This window comes from Narcine bancroftii, chromosome 2, assembly GCF_036971445.1.
Source record: "Narcine bancroftii isolate sNarBan1 chromosome 2, sNarBan1.hap1, whole genome shotgun sequence".
Classification (NCBI taxonomy): domain Eukaryota; kingdom Metazoa; phylum Chordata; class Chondrichthyes; order Torpediniformes; family Narcinidae; genus Narcine; species Narcine bancroftii.
In genome coordinates this window covers 307,087,615-307,109,017 of record NC_091470.1, presented here as the reverse complement: position 1 = coordinate 307,109,017, position 21,403 = coordinate 307,087,615, and the positions used below count along the sequence as shown (strand labels likewise).

Below are 21,403 nucleotides of genomic sequence, written 5' to 3'. Positions count from 1 at the left end.
TGGTAGAAGTACGGCTTGCACTCCATGCAGACCTAATAGGACCTAGTCATTTCCCTGACATCTTCCATGGAGTAGGGCAGATTGCGCATCTTGACAAAGTGAGCTATGTGGGTAGCCCCTGGATGGCAGAGTTCATTATGCATAGACTGCAGTTGGCCGGTGTGAGGAAGCAGAGGCACAGCTTCCTCTGGATAAGGCGTCTGGAGGCTCATTAAGGGCACCTGGCCGATAGGCAATGTCATAATTGTAGGTGGAGTGTTCGATCCTCTACCTAGCAGCAATCTTGTCATTTTTAAATTGTTCCCCTCTTGACATTATTGAACATAAATGCGACAGAGCTCTGGTAAGTGAGGAGCGCAAATTTCCTACCAGCCAGATAGTGCCTCCAGTGCCTGATAGCCTCTACAATGGCTTGAGCCTCTTTCTCTACAGAGAGATTCCAGAGCTCGTGGCCTTGCAGGGTCCAGGATAAAAAGGGTCCAAGTCTACCTGCCTGGTTAAGGGTAGTGGCCAGAGCCACGTCTGAAGCATCTCTTTCCATTTGGAAAGGTTCATTCTCATACACTGCATGTATGGTGGCTTTAGCAATGAGGCTTCGAACATAGGTAAATGGCGTTTGGGCTTCAGCAGAGAGGGGAAAACTAGTGGATCTTAAGAGGCGACGAAGCTTATCAGTGTATTAAGGGACCCACTGAGCATAGTGGGAGAAAAACCCCAGGCATCTGGGGTTTTCAAGGTCCTTGGAATAGGTAGCTTTAACAGGGGGCGCATCCTCTCCGGGTCAGGGCCAATAGTATCATCCTCCACCACGCAGTCAAGGACAGCCAGTCGTTCAGTCTTGAACACACATTAGCACCTCCATGATGAGGATCAACTTCTTCTAATGGTCAGTGAGAATACTGAAAGACCAAAGTAACTGCTCACACTAACCACCCAAAACTCTTATTTGCATAAAATATATTTATTTATTTGTTTGAATAGATTAAATACTTGACCTGCATATGTATTGTTTATCTGTATGTGTGTTATGTCTGGTTGAGTTTCTGCATGTTTTGCACCAAGAACTGGAGGACGTTGTTTTGTTGGGTTGTACTTGCACAATCAAATGACAATAAACTTGACTTGATCATGAATAGGGCAATTTTATATAGCTGCATTTCATTACTATCCATAACTTGTTGTGGCTGGCATTTATCTTAAATGTGGTAGTTAATTAAAAACCTGAGGTTAAATAATAAGAAAATTTGTTTGGTGTTACATAATAATGAAAGATATCATTGTCTCCTTCATGTTTTTTTTCTGTTACAGAATAGCAGGTACTAGAGAACATGATTTTTCACAGCATTGACATGTGAATCTTAAAATCGTAGAATATCTGTTTGTAGAGGTTTTAATATATTGGTTTATGAAATAATGTCGCTGGAATATTCATGTTGATGGATAGAAAATTAAAGGGGAAATGTGCATACATATTCTCATTGGATGGCCCATGAGCTAATTTCAATATACAAGGTGCAAAATCATAACATTTTGCACTCAGTATATAAAATTACTCTATTAATGACATAATATAAATGGGAAAATAAACTTTCCTTTAGGAATGGAAACCAGTCTATTGGAAATATGCACTTGCAATGCAACTTTCAAGTACCGTATGTAATATGAAAGTGCATTGACATGAGAAAATAACTGGAAGAAGTTCACTTGAGAAATTTCATTTTTCCTTTGTCCCCGCTTGATAGAAGAAGTTGCAAATTGTGGAAGGAATGTTTCACTTTTCTTTTCCAGCATATCAGTTCAATCCCCAGGTGGTCATTTAAGGAAGGGAGCGAGATGAATCCTTGGAAGGGAAAATAACACTTACAAAGCAAATGAGTTCTCCAGCTATTATTTCTAAAGTTTAAAATGATCATTAAAATATGATAAATAATTATTTATATTTAAATTTCCCTTGGTACAGAAAAAAAATCTGAAAGGAGTGGCAGGAGTTTTTAATTTTAATGAGAAGACAATCGAAATGAAATAATCCATCATTTTCCAATCTTATTTGTGGAGTTTCAAATGCATTCTTATCGACTAAGAACCATGCTTGGCTTAGGATCTCTTGCTCACTTTTGAATTTCTATCCATCATTTCCTTTCACAGGAGAGAGTACTAACTCTGCCCTCATTAATATTTACTTGGATGATAAGATGAAGAATTTGAGTAATGGAAAAATCCTTTACATAGCAACAGCAACAGATGTTTGAGGAATCTCCTGAGAAAGCAGGTAATTTGAATCGTCTAGACAGGTGCTATGTGGCTCCAGTGTCAAAGGCACTAGACCTTGCATGCAGGGGCAAACTTCCTATAATATATTTATTTTTATAAACTGTATTACTGGAAAACTGAATTGTCATCATACTGAATGAAGGCTGGGATGTTGTAATCTGTTCCATAGTGATAGAAGATGGGAAATTTTTTTCCCTGACGAATTGCTGTAGGATTGTAGAATGTTTTCAATTATTGCTTGAAAGGGGAAGACATTTGTGGCTTTGTAAAATCTTTTATGTTTTTATTTCCATTATCTTCATTAGAAATTGAAACTGGGAAAAAAGTACATTTAGTTAAAGAGTTTATTTTTCAATGTTAAATTTAGACATAAGCACGGTGAAAGATCCTTTCAGGCCACAAGTCTGTGCCGCCTAAATACACCAAAATAATCTACACCCAAGTATGATTTCCAGTATTTTTTTTTAATATTGGGCATTATTTCATACAATATGGGAGAAACTTAGCAGGTCAAACAGTGTTCTTTACAAGGCAAAGTTAAAGATACATAGCCAATGTTTCAGGCTTGAACATTTTCAAATTCATCTTTCAGCTGTTTTGTGGTGCAGTAGGGCAACATGATATAAAAATGATTGAGGACATGTTGTAATGGAGTAGATAAATATTGGGAGAATTTGGTAAGATTAGAGTAGGTTACACATATACACACATTTTAAAACAGATCTTATTTGAAATACTGAAGAATTCACATTCAGGAACTTTACAGAAACTATGGAGAATACTAAGCACATTTCATAAGTAGGTGCTAATTGAAATGATGTCATGAAATGAATAGATCATTGTTTGGATTGGAGACAGACTGGCTGGTTGAATAACTACAAGGCTTCTGACCTTTCTACAAAGTGCTCAGAGAGAGGTCACTCCTAGGTTTTGTTTATTTGAGTCAACAGCTTGACCAAGAAGGATAACTCCTGTTGTTTGCTGAAGAAGGTGGGGATTTTTGCAAGTGAGAGAGTCACATGGGCTTTCCAGCAGTTGACAGTTGGACAGAGAGAGAGGTGAGACAGGCTCACTCAGCTAGTATGTGTGTGACATTGAAAGAGACTGAACAATCACGGCTGAAACAAGCCAGGAGAAGATTGTTAGAAACAGAAAGCTCCAGAGTGGCAGATGGCTGGAAGTGTTATCTGTCTGATGTTTCTCTTGGAATAAGAGGATCAAACAGTAAATTAATTACAACTAACAAATATGTAAAATTAATTTAGTATCTATCTGAGACTGTGACATCATTGAGTTATCTGTAGTCATCACATGGACGCCAACTGCTGGAGTTCTTCTGGACCATGTGCAGCAGGGATGCCCAGGGGCTGTTTGAACAGCAGATGAAACCCAGCTCCTCCATGGCAGAGAGCTCAGTCTTGGCTTGGAGGAGTTTGTCCTACGGGAGGTTCAGTGGTTGTGCATACACTGGTGGTTCATTGGTTTTGATGTGGTGCTCCATGCTATGTGCTGGTTTAGCATCATGGAAATTGGGCAACAAGGGTGACAGATACTTGGCCAGTAAAAGGGCTTATTTATTGAGGTCTAGAGGGTGGATGCCCAACTGCAAAAAGGAACATTGCCGCAGCATAACGGGGTATGACTGGAACGTGGTAATATTGACCAAGCCATATCTGTTCATGTCTACCAGGATCTCGTGTGCATGGAGGAAATCGGCTCCGAGTAGGGCTTGCCCAATGGATGCAATCATATACTTCCAACGGAAAACAGTTCCCGCAGCATGGATTGTGACTAGATGGGTGCCAAAACTTGGAATGGAGGAGCCATTGGGTGCCTGTAGGTGGAGGTCCTTGGGATTGTGCTTGAGATCAAAGTACATCAGTGGGATGAAGCTTATCTCTGTTCCCATGTCGACGAGGAAATCCCTCTTTGTCTGATGGTCCCTTAGGTAGAGTAGGTCTTTATGTGTGCAAACCTCCAAGGCCACTCTCGGCGGCTGGCCTGTTCATTTCTCGTCGTTACGCTCGACTTGGCATTGGGTTATTAACATGGAGGGATGCACCACCGGGCATTGCAGATCCCTTGTGGTAGATGAAGCAGTAATCACTCCATTTGTCTGAGCACTTGTTATGTTGCGTTGGGCTGTGGCTACTGCTGGTGGAACAGACAGAGGGGAAATCACTGGTACAGGGACTGAGCCAGGGTCGCTGATGGTGTAAATTGGTTGTACATGTATCGAGCTCTGCTGTGGAGAGCACATAAATCTTTCTGCTTCCTTTGCTACCAGGTGCGGAGCGCTGAAATCCATGTCGGGTATTGCCGAGGAAACATCTTGGAGAGGAACAGGACATTGAACAAGAAACAGTTTGTGTGTCTGTCTGCTAATGCCACCATTTTGTGCATGAGCTTGGAGGGGTTTCTATCGACCAGGCCTTTCATATTCAGGATGCAAATGGCGTGCTCATGCCAGTTGAGTTCCAGGAAATTGAGGAGGAATCACCAGAATTGTTTGTACTTATGCTCCGTAGGAGGATTTTCCACGGAGGAGCTTACTTTTGCTGCAGTAGCGGCATCCAGGGCATTGACGACACACCAGAAATTGGTATCCTCTAGGACAGTGGTTCCCAACCTTTTACTTTCCACTCACATACCACTTTAAGTATTCCCTCTGCTATCGGTGTTCTGTGATTAGTAAGTGATTGCTTCAGGTGGTATGTGAGTAGGAAGGGAAGGTTGAGAATCACTGCTCTACACCCAATTGTTACTGAAATATTTTGCTTGAAAAAAATTGTCATGGCCCATTTCCTTTGGAGTTATGAAACTATGCACATAACGAATCAATTTGGAATGATTAAAACAGTGGTTTTCAAACTTTTTCTTTCCACCCACATACCACCTTAAGCAATCCCTTATTAATCACAGAACACATGGCATAGAGAATACTTAAAGTGGTATGTGAGTGGAAAGTAAAAGGTTAGGAACCACTGCTCTAGGAGTCTAGGACAATGCCTCTGACCTGGAACTGTGACTAGGCCATTTGTAACCAATTCCTGGGCTGGTTGGCTCAGAAGGGGAGCAAATGCACATCCACAGCATTGGTCACAGCCATTGCAACTGTAGTGGTAGCAGCATCCTGCATTTTGTCATATTCGAGGTGGGTTCCAAAGACATTGGAACCTTCGGGGGTCACCACTGTAGCAGCTGCTAACGGCAGTGCTATTGAAATGAAGCACATCCACACAACGGTGAACCAGTAACTGACTTTATTTGAATCCCTCATGCCACTTTTCGGGGACGACCCACTTCCTGTCTGGGACATGTTGGTCTATGGGAGTGATGTCAGTGCATTGCAGAATCACTGCCTTCCCAGCGACATGCAACCAGAAGTGGCAACATCTCCCAGGCAATGGTGTGTCGCCAAACGCGGGCTTCTCCTGAGAAGGGAATGGGGCCTGCACCACCTTGTGCCAACCAACTGGGATGTCGATTCAGCCTAGCTAACCATGCGGTTGCTCGGCCCGCTATAGTAGAGTAATGAAGTATTATTTGACATTTTCCCCTGTTTGGCTCCCTTGTGTTCAATAATGTTCCTTTGATTGTAACACTTGTGTCTGGACTCGTCTTTCTGTGAATCTACTAAACATAATAACCGTATAATAAAACGAGTGCATACACATGAACCTGGTCTCCAGTGTCGCTGCTGTTCGGGATCCGGGATGGGCCCATTGCATTTGGCTCTATGTAGCCGCCTGTGCCTCATAGCCTGGAGTTCAGCAATGGTCCCAACTAATGAACACATATGCAGCAATAATACACAAATAATTATACATTGGGTGCAAATAAATCACTGATAAACATTCTCAACTCCTGATTAACAACTCAAGGGTTAAACACATAATACTCTCTCCAACTTTAGCAGGCACAGCACAAGAACAAGCAGTAAATTAATTACAACTAACAAGTATATCAAATCAACCTGGTCTCCAGCATCGCCCACAGCTCAGGATCTGGAATGGGCCCATTGCATTCGGCTCACTGATGATCTCCATGCAGCAGCAAGAATAAAGAGAGGGAGGGAGTGAGAGAGAGAGACCTGCAGGAACCAATCATGCATCTGCCTCACCTGTGGGGAGATCTAACCATTGATTGGCATTTGGACAACCAATCACATGTCAGCTGCCAGAGCCAACCATGCATCAACCTCACAAATGAGCAAAGCTAACCCTTGATTGGCAGGTGGGGTGATTTCTACTAGGTTCCAGCCAAAGAGGCCACATGACCCTCTGCAATCCACACTCCCATCAGATTCTAGATGAAGAGATTACATGATCCTCCACAATCTACACTACTCCACTGTGCAAGAAAGGAGATAATTTTCCATCTTGATGAGGATATTTGTGATATATCCTCATATATCTGTATGAGGAAGCATGACAATGTGTCCTCATAGTGAGGATATTTGGAGGTACTTCCTCAATTTATAGAAAGTTACACATGGCTTCTGTACTTCTGGTTGGAAAACTGCTCTGGTCAGGAAAAGGAAGAAAAAGTACATCAACTGTAAGCATTCTAGATCACCAATACTCCTAAGCATAAAGCCCTGCACAAGGCAGATGACACAGCTTGGGACATCACAGGCAATTCCCTTCCCAACATTAGGAATATCTTGGGGAATGCTGCTGTCGGAGAGCAGCAGCAATTATCAAGGATCCACACCACCCAGCACATGCTCTGTTATCGCTCTACCCTCAGGAATAAGTTACAGGTGCCTCTGTATTGCACAGTCAGTGGCTTACATTTGTTTATTTGTTTACATGTATATGTTGTGTACAATTTTGTTTTGCACTACCAATAAGTGGGTGTTCTGCCTTGCCCGCAGGAAAAATAATCTCAGCATTGTATTGATGTCATGCATGTACTCTGACAATAAATCTGAAATTTGTTGATGAGAAGAACTATGCTTAAGAGGGAAATCAGCCTGACAAAAATATTATATGAGATGGAATTGACGAGATGAATAAAAGGAAGTCCCTAAAAATCTATGTATATTAAGAGTAAAAGAGTGGCTAGAGAGAGGGATGGTCTAATTAAAGATCATCAATACTGTCTTTGTGGGGAACCGCAGGAGATGGGAGGGGTTTTGAATGAATATTTCTCATCAGTTGGTGGAGAAGATCATGCAAGCCAAGGAAATGAAGGAAACAGGAAACAATGCATTGGACTATAATAGAGCTACCAGGGAAGATGTATTGGCAGCCTTGGAACATTTTAAAGTGGATATATTCCCAAGGCCTGATGAAATGTATTCTCACACATTGTGGGAGAGTAGGAAAGAAACTGTGGGGGCCCTTACTGAGAAATGCATAATCTTAGGTGTCAGTGAAGTGCTGGAAACTGGAGGATAGCTAATCTTGTGCCATCATTTAAAAAGGGCAGCAAGAACAAGCCAGGGAAATGCAGGCCATTGTGAATGACAACAGTGATGAGAAAGTTGCTGGAGGGGATTCTAAGGATCAAGATCTACCTCTGTCTAAGACTGATTGAAAATAGTCAGCAAGAACTTGTGCATGAGGAATCATGTGTCATAAATCTGATAAGAGTTTTTCAGAGTTGAAGAAGAAGATTGATGAAGGCAGGACAATGGATGTTGAAGAAATTGATGGTAGCAATGCCTTTAACAAGATCTTGTATGACACGTTATTCTAGAAGGTTAGATCACCTGGAGATCCAAGGTGAGCTGGCCTGTTGGCTCAGTGAAAGGAAGCAAAAGGTAACTTTGGAGAGATGTTTTTCTGATCAGAGACCTGTAATCAGTAGCGTGTGACAGGGGTCCTCTGTTGTTTATTAACTATATTAATAATATGGATGACAAGATAGTTAACTTGGTTAGTAAATCTGCAGCTGACATCACAATTAATGATGTGGTGGACAATGAAAATGGATATTTAAATTTACATCAGGATCTAGATCAGTTGGAAAGGTGAGCCCAGGAATGGCAAATAGGATATAACTCTGACAAAAGTGAGATGTCACACTTTGGTAAGTCCATCTAGGGCAGGATGTGTATGAAAAATGGTAGGGCCCTGGAGAAATCTAAAAAACAGAGAAACAAAAGGGTTCAGGAGTATAGTTCCTTGAAAATGGCAACTCAGGTGGACAAGCTAGCCTTCATTGGGTGAGATGTGGAGTACAAAAGTTGGAAAGTGGCACCTCTGATTCACCTGTACACGGTATTACAGTGTGCATTTCCGGTTGCCCAGTTATAGGAAGACATTAATAAATTGAAAGAGGTGCAGTGGAGCTTCACCAGAATATTGTTGGAACTGGAAGCGTCAGATTATAGAGAGAGATTAGATAGGCTAGCTCTTTATTCCTGAGAGCAGATGAGGGTGAGGGGTGATCTTCTAAAAGTTTACAAAGTCATGGGGATCATGGTTAAAGTGAATGTTCTTTGTCTTTTTCCCAGGGTAGATGATTCTAGAACTAGAGGGCATTGGTTTAAGGCAAGAGGGGAGAGATTTATGAGGGATAATTTATAATTTAGACATGCAGCATGGTAACAGGCCCTTTCAGCCCATGAGCCCATGCCTCCCAATACCCCGATCATCCTACAACTCCCAAACATTTTGAAAGGTGAGAGGAAACTGGAACACCTGGAGAAAACTCACACCAACACAAGGCGAATGTACAAACTCCGAAGTGACAGTGCCGGATTCGAACCTGCGTCGTTGGCTCTGTAATAAATTGCACTAACCACCACACTAACTGTGCTACCTCAAAGGTTGTCAGGTGCAACCTTTTCTTTCAGATGGTGCTCTGTATCTGGAATGAGCCGCCAGAGGGATCTGTAGAAGAGGATACAATAACAACATTTAAAATATATATGGGCAGTTTGTAGATGGGAGGGATTCAGAGGGACATGGACTAAATGCTGTCAAACGGTACTGGCCCAGAATGTCACTTTGATTACCATGATGTGCATGGGGCATGATTCCAGAGACTGGCCTACATACCTGTCTGTCGAGGGAAAGAGGCCACATCTCTATTCTTTACTATCAAATTTACTGAACTTTATTTGGATTTTTTTTTGTAATTTTGATTTAGCATTTGATGTATTTCAGATTTTAAACACAAAATTATTTTGAGATTGTGAGTTTTCCTTGATGTAAAATTAATTCCTGTTAGGAATTGATCAAACTGTCAAGAAGTTTTTAACTCATGTAGCCTGGATATTTTTCACTTCAAACTTTGTAATAATGTATAATAAATCAATGTTCAAATTATTTGGACTACATAGCTTATGTTTTGAACTTAATTTCTATTTTGAGGAACGCATTAAAGAATTAAATCCTAGAAAATCTGAGGTGAATCTCTTTAATTTTTGACAATGTGTAAGACAGTAGTGTTTAAAATATTAAACCTAATTTTTGCTTTATTTGCTAGTTAGGCTAATATTACCAGTCTTAAGTGATTATCCAACTGCACGAAAACCAACAAGGTCGGGTCAGATACAGCAATGAGCTCTCTGAACCCTTCTCCATTAACAATGGCGTGAAGCAAGGCTGTGTTCTCGCACCAACCCTCTTTTCAATCTTCTTCAGCATGATGCTGAACCAAGCCATGAAAGACCCCAACAATGAAGACGCTGTTTACATCCGGTACCGCACGGATGGCAGTCTCTTCAATCTGAGGCGCCTGCAAGCTCACACCAAGACACAAGAGAAACTTGTCCGTGAACTACTCTTTGCAGACGATGCCGCTTTAGTTGCCCATTCAGAGCCAGCTCTTCAGCGCTTGACGTCCTGCTTTGCGGAAACTGCCAAAATGTTTGGCCTGGAAGTCAGCCTGAAGAAAACTGAGGTCCTCCATCAGCCAGCTCCCCACCATGACTACCAGCCCCCCTACATCTCCATCGGGCACACAAAACTCAAAACGGTCAACCAGTTTACCTATCTCGGCTGCACCATTTCATCAGATGCAAGGATCGACAATGAGATAGACAACAGACTCGCCAAGGCAAATAGTGCCTTTGGAAGACTACACAAAAGAGTCTGGAAAAACAACCAACTGAAAAACCTCACAAAGATAAGCGTATACAGAGCCGTTGTCATACCCACACTCCTGTTCGGCTCCGAATCATGGGTCCTCTACCGGCATCACCTACGGCTCCTAGAACGCTTCCACCAGCGTTGTCTCCGCTCCATCCTCAACATCCATTGGAGCGCTTTCATCCCTAACGTCGAAATACTCGAGATGGCAGAGGTCGACAGCATCGAGTCCACACTGCTGAAGATCCAGCTGCGCTGGATGGGTCACGTCTCCAGAATGGAGGACCATCGCCTTCCCAAGATTGTGTTATATGGCGAGCTCTCCACTGGCCACCGTGACAGAGGTGCACCAAAGAAAAGGTACAAGGACTGCCTAAAGAAATCTCTTGGTGCCTGCCACATTGACCACCGCCAGTGGGCTGATATCGCCTCAAACCGTGCATCTTGGCGCCTCACAGTTTGGCGGGCAGCAACCTCCTTTGAAGAAGACCGCAGAGCCCACCTCACTGACAAAAGGCAAAGGAGGAAAAACCCAACACCCAACCCCAACCAACCAATTTTCCCCTGCAGCCGCTGCAACCGTGTCTGCCTGTCCCGCATCGGACTTGTCAGCCACAAACGAGCCTGCAGCTGACGTGGACTTTTACCCCCTCCATAAATCTTCGTCCGCGAAGCCAAGCCAAAGAAGTGATTATAGAAACAAAGTCTAATTCCATTACCTTATTCCTGGGCCAAATGACCATGGAGATAATGGGAGTAACCACTGAGGCAATGATAAATTCTTCGTCTGTTTTCTGCCACAGGAAAGCTACATCTTAAATGGAAATCTGGTTTTGGTTGAATTCCTCTGTGTCTGAATCATTCATCCGCCTGAAAGGCAGAATGGAAAAATATGGTCTGACATGAGCCATTGTATGACTTTTATTTTGCAACAAAAGGGAGGAGCACCTCCCACATCTACTGTTGAGTATTAAGATCTTTGAGGGTTTAAGTTATGATCTGCAGTGGGTGAACAGGTGTTTGCAAACCTTTATGACAATGCCTAAAATATATGTGTAATTTTAAGCTGATATATTCCAAGGCACCTGATAGATGAATAAGCAAATGAAGGCATTCCCACAGAATAAAAGGGAGCTGTATAAGACCGATAAATACCAAAGGATCTCGAAGAGGCATGCCTCCTGCTTTACTGCTCAGTTTATAAATGACATGGGAAAGATAAATGGCCTATGAAATGACAGGTATAGCAAATAAAAAATGTATAGGATTGAAAAGTGACCAAGTCCACTTTTTTTTAGCTCAATCATAGAAAACTTTTGATGTAATCTGGAAAATCTTAGAATTATAAACATTCTGAAAGTCAAATGATGAATCTTTCAGAATGCATAACTAGGAACAAGAAGAACCCAGTCTCTAACAGCAGTTCAGAACTGTTCTTTGTCAGAATACTAGAAAAAAATCTCTATTTTCTTAATCTTTTTAAAACTGTCATTTAAATTTTTTTAATGTTATAATTGCCCTCTCTTTTGCTCGCCTTAATAGAGACAACATAAAAATGGTTTTGATTAGATTTTCCCTTGACCGCAAGCAAATTATGTGATTGATGGCGGTTTCAAGATCTCACAGACAAGTTGACTCTGTTCACACATAGAGGACATACAAATTTACACTTGCTGTAGGAGTAAGCAAAAATGGAGCATATATGAGGCCTTTTCAGCCTGTCCCACTGAAATGTCAGGTGCATGTTGTACATCCTTTAACAGGGCCAAGGAAAAAGACTTCTCTTCAACAGAAACAGAAAATGCTGGAAGCACTCAAAATGTCAGGCAATATCAAAGAAATAAAGTGAATGTTTCAGATTGAATATCCTTCAAGGCCCCAAATTACACCCTCTTGTTGAGTTTCTCTAATGTTCTGACCTACATTTATTCTTCGATCGACTTCACTTAAAAGCAGATACTTGAATGTTTTGCTGGGTTTTCTTGGAGGGGGAGACTTTGGTGTGTGGAAATTGGCGACATGTTTCACATAGTGCAACAATGAACATACTTCAAAAGGCCTTTGCTGGTGAACAATGCGCTGCAATATCCTGTGAGTTTGTAAAAGGTGATGTTTAATGCACATTTTTAGTTCCTCTTTAGTTCATCTGAGAACTATTGTCTCATGTCTCATTTGGACCGTCTTCACTAGCCAGAGAAGAAAATCCTTTGTCTGTCTTGTTCTTCATTGTGACTTGACCTCTCATTCAATCATTTAACAACCCCTCCCTAAGATTTGGGACAGCATTCTGATGGAATGAGTTCAATAAGCAAAGATTAGTCTTGCCACACCTCTGTGCTACTGCAGTAACTGTGGGAAACATTTCCAAGCTTTTGGGATGGCTTGGGAGAAGTGTAAGTTGGTGCTTGATATGTGGGCTTGCCACTTGAAAAGTGCACTGATGAGGTTGTTGGTAGTTTTGATTGCTGTTGGCTGTATCCTGCTTTGCATACCAGTTTTTCTTGCTTTGCTTTCTACCCACTTATCCCTCACCACTTTAAGCTGTTCACACACACTCTGGAGTCTGAAAAGTTATTCACATTTTGGTTTCTTTTGTAATGCCTCCCACAGTCTTATGCTGATATAAAAGTAGCCACATCCAGTTCTACTATAAACACAAGAAATATCATTGTATTCCTTCTTTTTTGTGCATGTGCGCGTGTGTATGTGTATGTGTGTACGTGCATGTGTGTGCATGTATGTGTATATATATATGCACATATATATATATATATATATATATATATATATATATCAATTTGCATATACATATGTATTGGTAGATGTGTGATTTTGTGAAGGCTCACATAGATTTATGCAGTTGCCCACTTATTTTCGCATGCATGAGATTAAACATCCAGTATTTTGTGCAGAAGCCATCTAATTTTTGAATAACACATAATCGGGCCCAAACTCTGCATCAATCCAGTAAGGACAAAATAGGTGTCTGGACCTCTTGCATGAAAATAATCCATGAGATCCAATTACTCTGGAAAAATGTCTTTTTTTGCATTGAACACGAGTGAAAGATGAACTGGATTGTAAAACATACTACCAATCAACTTTACTCATTTTGAATATTTGTACTCTTTATTTTTCGTCCATTACCTCTCCCCTCTCTCCCACCATCACCAGTGCCAATGCAAAATTGAGTCATACAGATACCAATATCTCTGAGATGAATACTTGAGAAATGCTGGGCCAGATGTGTTCAGCCATTAGGGGAAGAGCTATTCTGTGATGGCTCCAATTGAAAGAAAGGTTGGGTGAGAACAGAGGGAAGCTCCACTGTGATGCTCCTCCTGGCTCCTCAAGAAGATTGTGTCTTAGTGGAATATGACTGCCAGTAATTATAACAATAATAAACCCTCTACAACCTGCTCAGGAAGAAACAGTTAAATAAAAAAATCTGATGTAAATACATTTTGAATTTGCCTCCTTTCGAACGGGAGAACATTTTGGACACTAAAATCAATTACTAAAATGTTTTAATATATTTAACCATGGAAACACAGTTCACAAAGATTGAATCTTGAAAAATATTCTGATATACAATGCTAACAATTTTAAATCAAATGCCAATTTAAAAAAAAAATAAACTGGAGACACTAATTTGAAAGGGGATCTTTTTGGTGGAGAAAGGAATTTGGTGAAAAATCTGTGGCAGCTAATTGTAAACAGGTGCATGTTTCTCTGCCAGACACCAACCTGCCAAAACACGTCACGGCTCCATACTTTGGGTGGGCCTGACCTACACATAGGTGTGATACATGTCTGGCAATCAAAAGCTTCCAGCAGATGCTAAACTCCATGATATTGCATCTTTAGATCATTCACAGAGTTTGAAAAACAAACTACTCTACACGATGTGTCTCAACATGCTATAAAAATTGCAAGATCTGATTTCTGGCTTCAGTAAAGGTACTTAATCCTTGCATTACTTTTCACCTGAAAGTGCAGAAGCATGCTTTCTTTCACATAAAATCACTTGGTATATTGAATATTATTATTCAAAATTATTGTACATATTGTTCCATAAAGCCATTTGGAACAGAAATAGGCCATTCGACCCATCATCCTTGCTCTGCCATTCCACATATGAGCTGATCCATTCTCCAACTCAGCCCCACTCTACTGCCTTCTCCCCATAATGGTTGATACCCTGACTACACAAATATACATCAATCTCTGCCTTAAATACATCCAATGACCTGATGTCCATAGCCTCTGGTGGTAGCAAATTGTAGAGGTTCATCACTCTCTGGTCAAAGAAATTCCACTGCATCTCTGTTTTAAATGGGAACCCTCCAATCCTGAAATTGTGCCCTCTTGTCCTTGACTCTCCTACCATGGGAAACAACTTAGCCATATCTCCTCTGTCCAGGCTTTTCAACATTCACAATGCTTCTATGAGATCTCCCCTCATTCTTCTAAATTCGAAGGTGTACAGTCCAAGACCTTTCAAACATTCCTCATATGCTAATCCTTTCATTCCAGGGATCAAGTGATTCTATGTGATTTATAAACTTTGCAGGCTCAAATAAAAAGTGCAATTATTCTGAAACAATAACTTTCGGCTCCGAATCATGGTTCCTCTACCGGCATCACCTACGGCTCCTAGAACGCTTCCACCAGCGTTGTCTCCGCTCCATCCTCAACATTAATTGGAGCGACTTCATCACCAACATCGAAGTACTCGAGATGGCAGAGGCCGACAGCATCGAATCCACACTGCTGAAGACCCAACTGAGCTGGGTCCTCCAGAATGGAGGACCATCGCCTTCCCAAGATTGTGTTATATGGCGAGCTCTCCACTGGCCACCGAGATAGAGGTGCACCAAAGAAGAGGTACAAGGACTGCTTAAAGAAATCTCTTGGTGCCTACCACATTGACCACCGCCAGTGGGCTGATCTCGCCTCCAACCGTGCATCTTGGCGCCTCACAGTTGGGCGGGCAGCAACCTCCTTTGAAGAAGACCGCAGAGCCCACCTCACTGACAAAAGACAAAGGAGGAAAAACCCAACACCCAACCCCACCAACCAATTTTCCCCTGCAACCGCTGCAACCGTGCCTGCCTGTCCCGCATCGGACTTGTCAGCCACAAATGAGCCTGCAGCTGACGTGGACATTACCCCTCCATAAATCTTCATCCGTGAAGCTAAGCCAAAGAAAGAACTTTTGGAATGTACATTACTAAAAGTGAGAAAGCTGAATTGTGTCTAAAATGAATAAATCTGCATTGCCATCATTGTGACATTTCTGACATGTGTGAAGAAACATTAATCCAGGAGATGAAACAATAATTTTAATTTGCTTTATTATGTGTTGGAAGATATCGGAAAATTATTATTGGATTCAAGTCTGTGGATAGTACGTTGGTGGATTACAAAGCTCAACTGAGAATATTGAGGATTATTCAAATGTCAGTGAATGTTGCTTTCTCAACAAGAATATGTAAACATCAAGTTGCACACCAACCAGCAATGATTTTGCACCTTCAGATCATATGTTTAAAATGAAACCATTTGCAAAACTTGTGAATCCTTGGTGGAGAATGTTTTCAGTATTATGAGGATCTGGACTAAAGTAACAGGAGAATAAATGTAATGTCATAAAGATATGGTTGCAAAAAGTGTATGGAACTTAAGGTGAGGGCTGTGAAGAGGGTGCTTAGCAATATATAATGAATGATTCACCTTAAATGAATAACTAAAATAGTGGGATCCATTGGCAAACCTCATTACAATTCCACAAACATTATTTGATTTAGTCATTGAATTTATGAAGTGTTTAGGCTGGGGCTTTGTGTGTAATTCTGAGATCTTTATTCCTTGTAGATTAAATATGTGCAATTTATCTAAGTATTCTATGACTGATGCTCCCACAGCTGAAAAGATAATAGCAGTGGTTAACTTCTGAGCCAAAGGCCAGCTGGCTTGGATTCTTCAGGCCTGTGTGACTGACATTGATGTATCTGCAGACTGGATTAATGTTTTCCGAGGTGATGTGCAAAATGGTGTGGTGGCCGCAAATGATACTGATATCAGTGCCAATCACCCATTCCTGAGCTTCTCATGCACTTCCTCAGGAAATGTAGTGATCGAGCTATAACCGTGGATCTTAATACAGTAAAAGTCCAAAAATCCAGATGTCAGGAATCCTGACCACCCGAGAATCCGGACTTCTCGAAAACTCTCAAACTTTTAAAACCTAGCAGTCTTCTGCGTGCTTGTGTGCATGCAGAAGTACCACAGATGCACAGAAGTTATGGAAATGAATGAATAAATAAATATTTGTATTTTATATGAAAAAAGGTTTCATTAATAAAATATTAAAATTTACCTGTTCATTTCTTCCTTAGTCTCTTCAAATTTGAATTTTAAAAGAATCCGAAAATCTTGACTGACCCAATCCCTGAGGAGTCTGGATTTCAGGACTTCTACTGTAAGATCTTTGAATCTCTTTTTGAAGATTGTTTATATGTGTTTTGCTAAAGTTATCAGAGGGCTCTGATTTTAATGAATGAGTGAAACTTCCAAGTATATTTGCTGAAATTGGTGATGAGTGGGTTTTTGGAATTGGTTTTAATAATGCATCCTATGCTTGAGCAGATTAGCTCCACTGATATTGTAGTGGCAACATATTACACAGCTATATTAACTAATTTGATCTCTCCCTTTCAGGGATATTCCCTTTGATCTACCCATTCCCACGCCCCTCCCCCCCCCACCCAAATCTCCTGTTCTAATGAAAATTAACTTGTTTTCTTTCTTTTTAATTGCTCCATCAAGAGGAATAATGTTTCTTCATTCATTCTATCTGTGCCCTTCAAAATTTTAAGTCTTATCATATCTCCTTTGAGATACACAGGTCACTGCAGATGCTCAAATATGGAGGAATTAAATGGGTCAAGCAGCATCAGTGGGAGAGAACTAATGATCAATAATTCATTCTGGATTGAGAATGCAGAAGGGAGAGAGCTAGTATTATAAGGACGGGGTGGGAGGCTTTGGACATGAGCTCGTGTGGGCATTACCATATCTATACACTTCATAATTTTGTATACCTCTATCAAATCTCCCTACATGCCTTATTTTCACCCTCCTTGTACCTCTTTTAGAATTGCATTAAATTTCATCAGCTGCCCATCAGCCCACTCCTCCAGTTTTACATATTGAGTAGAATTCTCTGATTATCCTGTCCTTCAGCTTTTGAGTCATTTGCGTAGATAAAACTTTGTTCAACTAAATCTACATTTCTGTGACCTACATTTCTGTGAAACTACATTACACCTCCATAAATCTTCGTCCGCGAAGCCAAGCCAAAGAACATTAGAAATACAATATAAAATACTATTTATATTTTTAAAATTATGAAATAATTATAAACTATCACCAGAAGGGCAAATTTAAAATGGTTAGCATAATCATATCAGATTTAGAGTGTATGTGACACAATTATATGAGCTTTCATCTGAAACCATAGAGTATAGAAATAGGTATTGACAGCACAGTATTGGCCCTTTTAATAACCTACTCTACTAACTCCCTAGAATTTCACTACTATATAACCCTCCATTTTTCTCTCTTCCATAATCTTAAAAGATACTATTTTATCTGCTTCAACCACTGTTGCTGGCAGTGCATTCCATGCACCCACCACTCTGTGTGGGAATAACTTGCCTCTTACATCCCCCTGTACTTAGTCCCTCTGGTATTAGCCATTTCAGCCCTGGGAAATAGCCTCTGGCCATCAATGCTCTCGTAATCTTGTACACCTCTCTCATGTCACCTCTTATCCTCTGTTACTCCAAGGAAAAAAGATGTTCACTCAACCTACCTTCATAAGGCATGGACTCCAATCCAAGCAATATCCTTAAAAATCTCCTCTGCACCCTCTCTATAGCATCCACATGTTTCCTGTAATGAGATGACCAGAACTGAACATACCTTATTGAAGGGCTCAAGCCAGAAACATAGGTTATGTATCTTTATCTTTGCTCTTTCAAGTACACTCTTTGACCTGCTGAGTTTCTCCAGCAATGTGCTTTTAATGAACACAATATTTCAAATGGAGTCTAATTAAGTCTAACATATCTGTAACATTACTTCATAGCTTGTCAACTTGATCCCATAGCTAATGAAGGCCAACACACCATTTGCCTTCTCAACACTATCAACGTGATAAATCTTTGAGTGTCCTATTGGTACAGACCCCAAGCCCTCTCAGTTCGTCCAGACTACTCCCAGTCCTCCTGTTAACATTGAATTTTTCATTCAAACTTGATCTACCAAAATGAACCACCTTGCACCTTTCTGGGTTAATCCTATCACTGTCCCTTTGTAATCTCTGTCAACCCTCCAGATTAGCCACAAACCCAAAAAATTACTAACCCACTTTCCACTTCCTTATCCGGGTAATTTATAAAAATTACAAAAAGGAGAGGTCCCAGATAAATACCTGTGGAACACCACTGGTCACTGACATCCATGTAGAATATGAACTATCTATAACCATCCTCTGCCTTGTCTGGACAAGCCAATTCTGTATCCTCAAAGCAAGGCCTCCTTAGATTTCATGCCTCCTTACTTCCACAGGGAACACTAACAAATGCCTTACTGAAGTGTATATACATTACATCCACCACTCTACCTTCATCATTGATCTTTGTTTTATCCTCAAAAAATTCAGTCAGGCTTGAGAGATATTATCTCTCCTAATTAGATTATGACTCTCTAAATGCTTGTAAATCCTGTCTCTCAGGATTTTCTCCAACAGCTTGTCTACTACTGAAAATAAGGCTCACCGGAGTATCATTTCCTGAGTTATCTCTACTCCCTTTCTTGAACGGGAGAATAACATTTGCAATCCTCCAAATCTCTGGTACTTCTCCTGTCCCTGGCAATAATGTGAAGATAATCACCAGTGGCTCAGCGATCTCTTTCCTTGCTTCCCACAGAGGCCTTGGGTAAATCTTGTCTGGTCCTGGATGACTTATCTAGTTTTACATATTTTCAAACGCTCCAATGCATCCTCTTTCTTGATGTCAGCATGCTGTAGTACCTCAGTCTGCCTCAACTCATCTAGACAATTCCAAGATCCTTTAGTTTGGTGAGCAGTGAAGCAAAATATTCATTAGAGACCTCCTCTACCTCTTCCAACTCCACACACATGTTTCCACTAACACCCCTGATTCCTAACCTCACATGACTCATCCTTTTTTTTGCATACTTATAGAATGTCTTGGGCTTTTTCTTAAACTTGCTAACCAAGGTCTTTTCATGACCCTTTCTAACTCTCCCAAGTCCTTTCATAAGCTCTTTTCTGGCAATCTTGAAATTCTCTTGAGCTCTATCTGTTCTTATCTTCTTAAACCTCTCATTAAGATTTTCTTTTCTTCTTACATAGATTTTCTAATCCCTTATGTGCCATGGTTCTTTCACATCACCATCCTTTCCATATCTCAATGGAATATATTTGTGCAGAGCACCATGTGAATGTTCTTGAAACATTTTCTACATTTCTGTTGTTTTTTTTTCCTTGAGCACATATGCTCCCAATTTATGATCCTAAGCTCCTGTCTAATAGCATCATATCTTCCCCTACCCTTATTGGTTTTTCCCAAGTGATCTATTCCTGTCCTTCTCCAGTAGTATGATATCAGAGAGAGAGAGTTGAGATCACTTTCTTTGAAATGTTAGCCCAGTTAGAGATCTGACATCTGGGGTGGTTCATTTCCCAATACCAAGTCAAGTATGGCATGTCCTCTTGTTGAATTATCTGCATATTGTGTCAGGACACCTTCGTGAATGGACCTAATAAATTCTACTCTATTTAAACCCTTCACTCTAAGATGATGCCAATCAATATTAGGAATGTTAAATCACCCATTACTACAACCTTATTACTGCAACCGTGTCTGCCTGTCCCGCATCGGACTTGTCAGCCACAAACGAGCCTGCAGCTGACGTGGACATTTTACCCCCTCCATAAATCTTCGTCCGCGAAGCCAAGCCAAAGAAAATTATCTTTGCACATTTCCGGCAATCTGATCCTTAATGTCTCTGAAACTATTGGGGTGGGTCTTTAATAAACACCTTGTAGGGTTATGCTCTCTCCGTGTTTCTGACTTTCACCCACACAGGCTCATTGGACCATTACTCAATTACTTCCATCTTTGCTGCAGCTATTGTAATCTTCCTGAGCTTACTGATCAGCAATGTTACCCCTCCCACCTCTTTTTCCTCCCTCCCTGTCATTTTGAAACATCTAAAGTTTGACATGTTCAGTGTGTGCCATTCTGTGGTTCTATTCTGGACAGGATTATTAACAATTGTTAGGAGAAAAGTAATAAATTAAATTTTGACCAATCAAATATATTCTTCATTTTACAATAATCCTCTTTGGGTTTTGGATTACATTTGAGGACATTAAATGATTCATGGTCCTAGATGTAGATGATATTTTCCAGAGGAACCTGTGATTTCTTTTGTCATAGGTTTTCCATATTTGAGATATTTAACACCACTTTTTAATATTGTAGAAGTTTTGCTTTTTCTAAGATCTAAGAATCACTGACTGATGTCTCTATGAAGTTGAAAATTCCACACTTAGAGATAAAAAGAATTCAATGCTGCATCCTGGAAATTTTCATTTACATAGCATAAAAATCATTAAATTGCTTAAGAAAGGAAATAAAGAATGCTAAAAAAAAAGCAAGAGACATATAACATTTAATGCTAATGTTCATGTGTATTAAGTAAGTGCATTTTTATGATAGGATTTTATTGGCTCCAGTGAGAAAACAACCTACAGAATTTATAATAACATTTGTTAGCTTAAGAGCAGGTAGCACTGGCAGGACAAATATAATAATATGTTATGTTTTTTAAAAATAAACTATATGTGAGACATTTTTGTACAAATATAAAGGAATGTTTCTTTTTGTAGTAAAGTCCAAATACAAGGATTATAAAATGAAAATAGCTTCAATATGGTGTACATGCTAAATTCTTAACTCAATAAATGGGGACTAAGTAGAAAT

The 21,403-nt window shown here is 40.4% G+C and overlaps 1 long non-coding RNA gene across 1 annotated transcript in view; it reads left to right on the top strand.

Annotated features, from left to right (window-relative positions):
* Positions 1–8,236: 8,236 nt before the first annotated feature.
* Positions 8,237–21,403, top strand: part of LOC138752751 (uncharacterized) — a 68,217-nt gene continuing 55,050 nt past the window's right edge. The window contains exons 1-2 of the long non-coding RNA XR_011350895.1: positions 8,237–8,310; positions 16,721–16,803. This is a non-coding gene — a long non-coding RNA (uncharacterized lncRNA). The remainder of the gene's footprint in view (positions 8,311–16,720; positions 16,804–21,403) is intronic.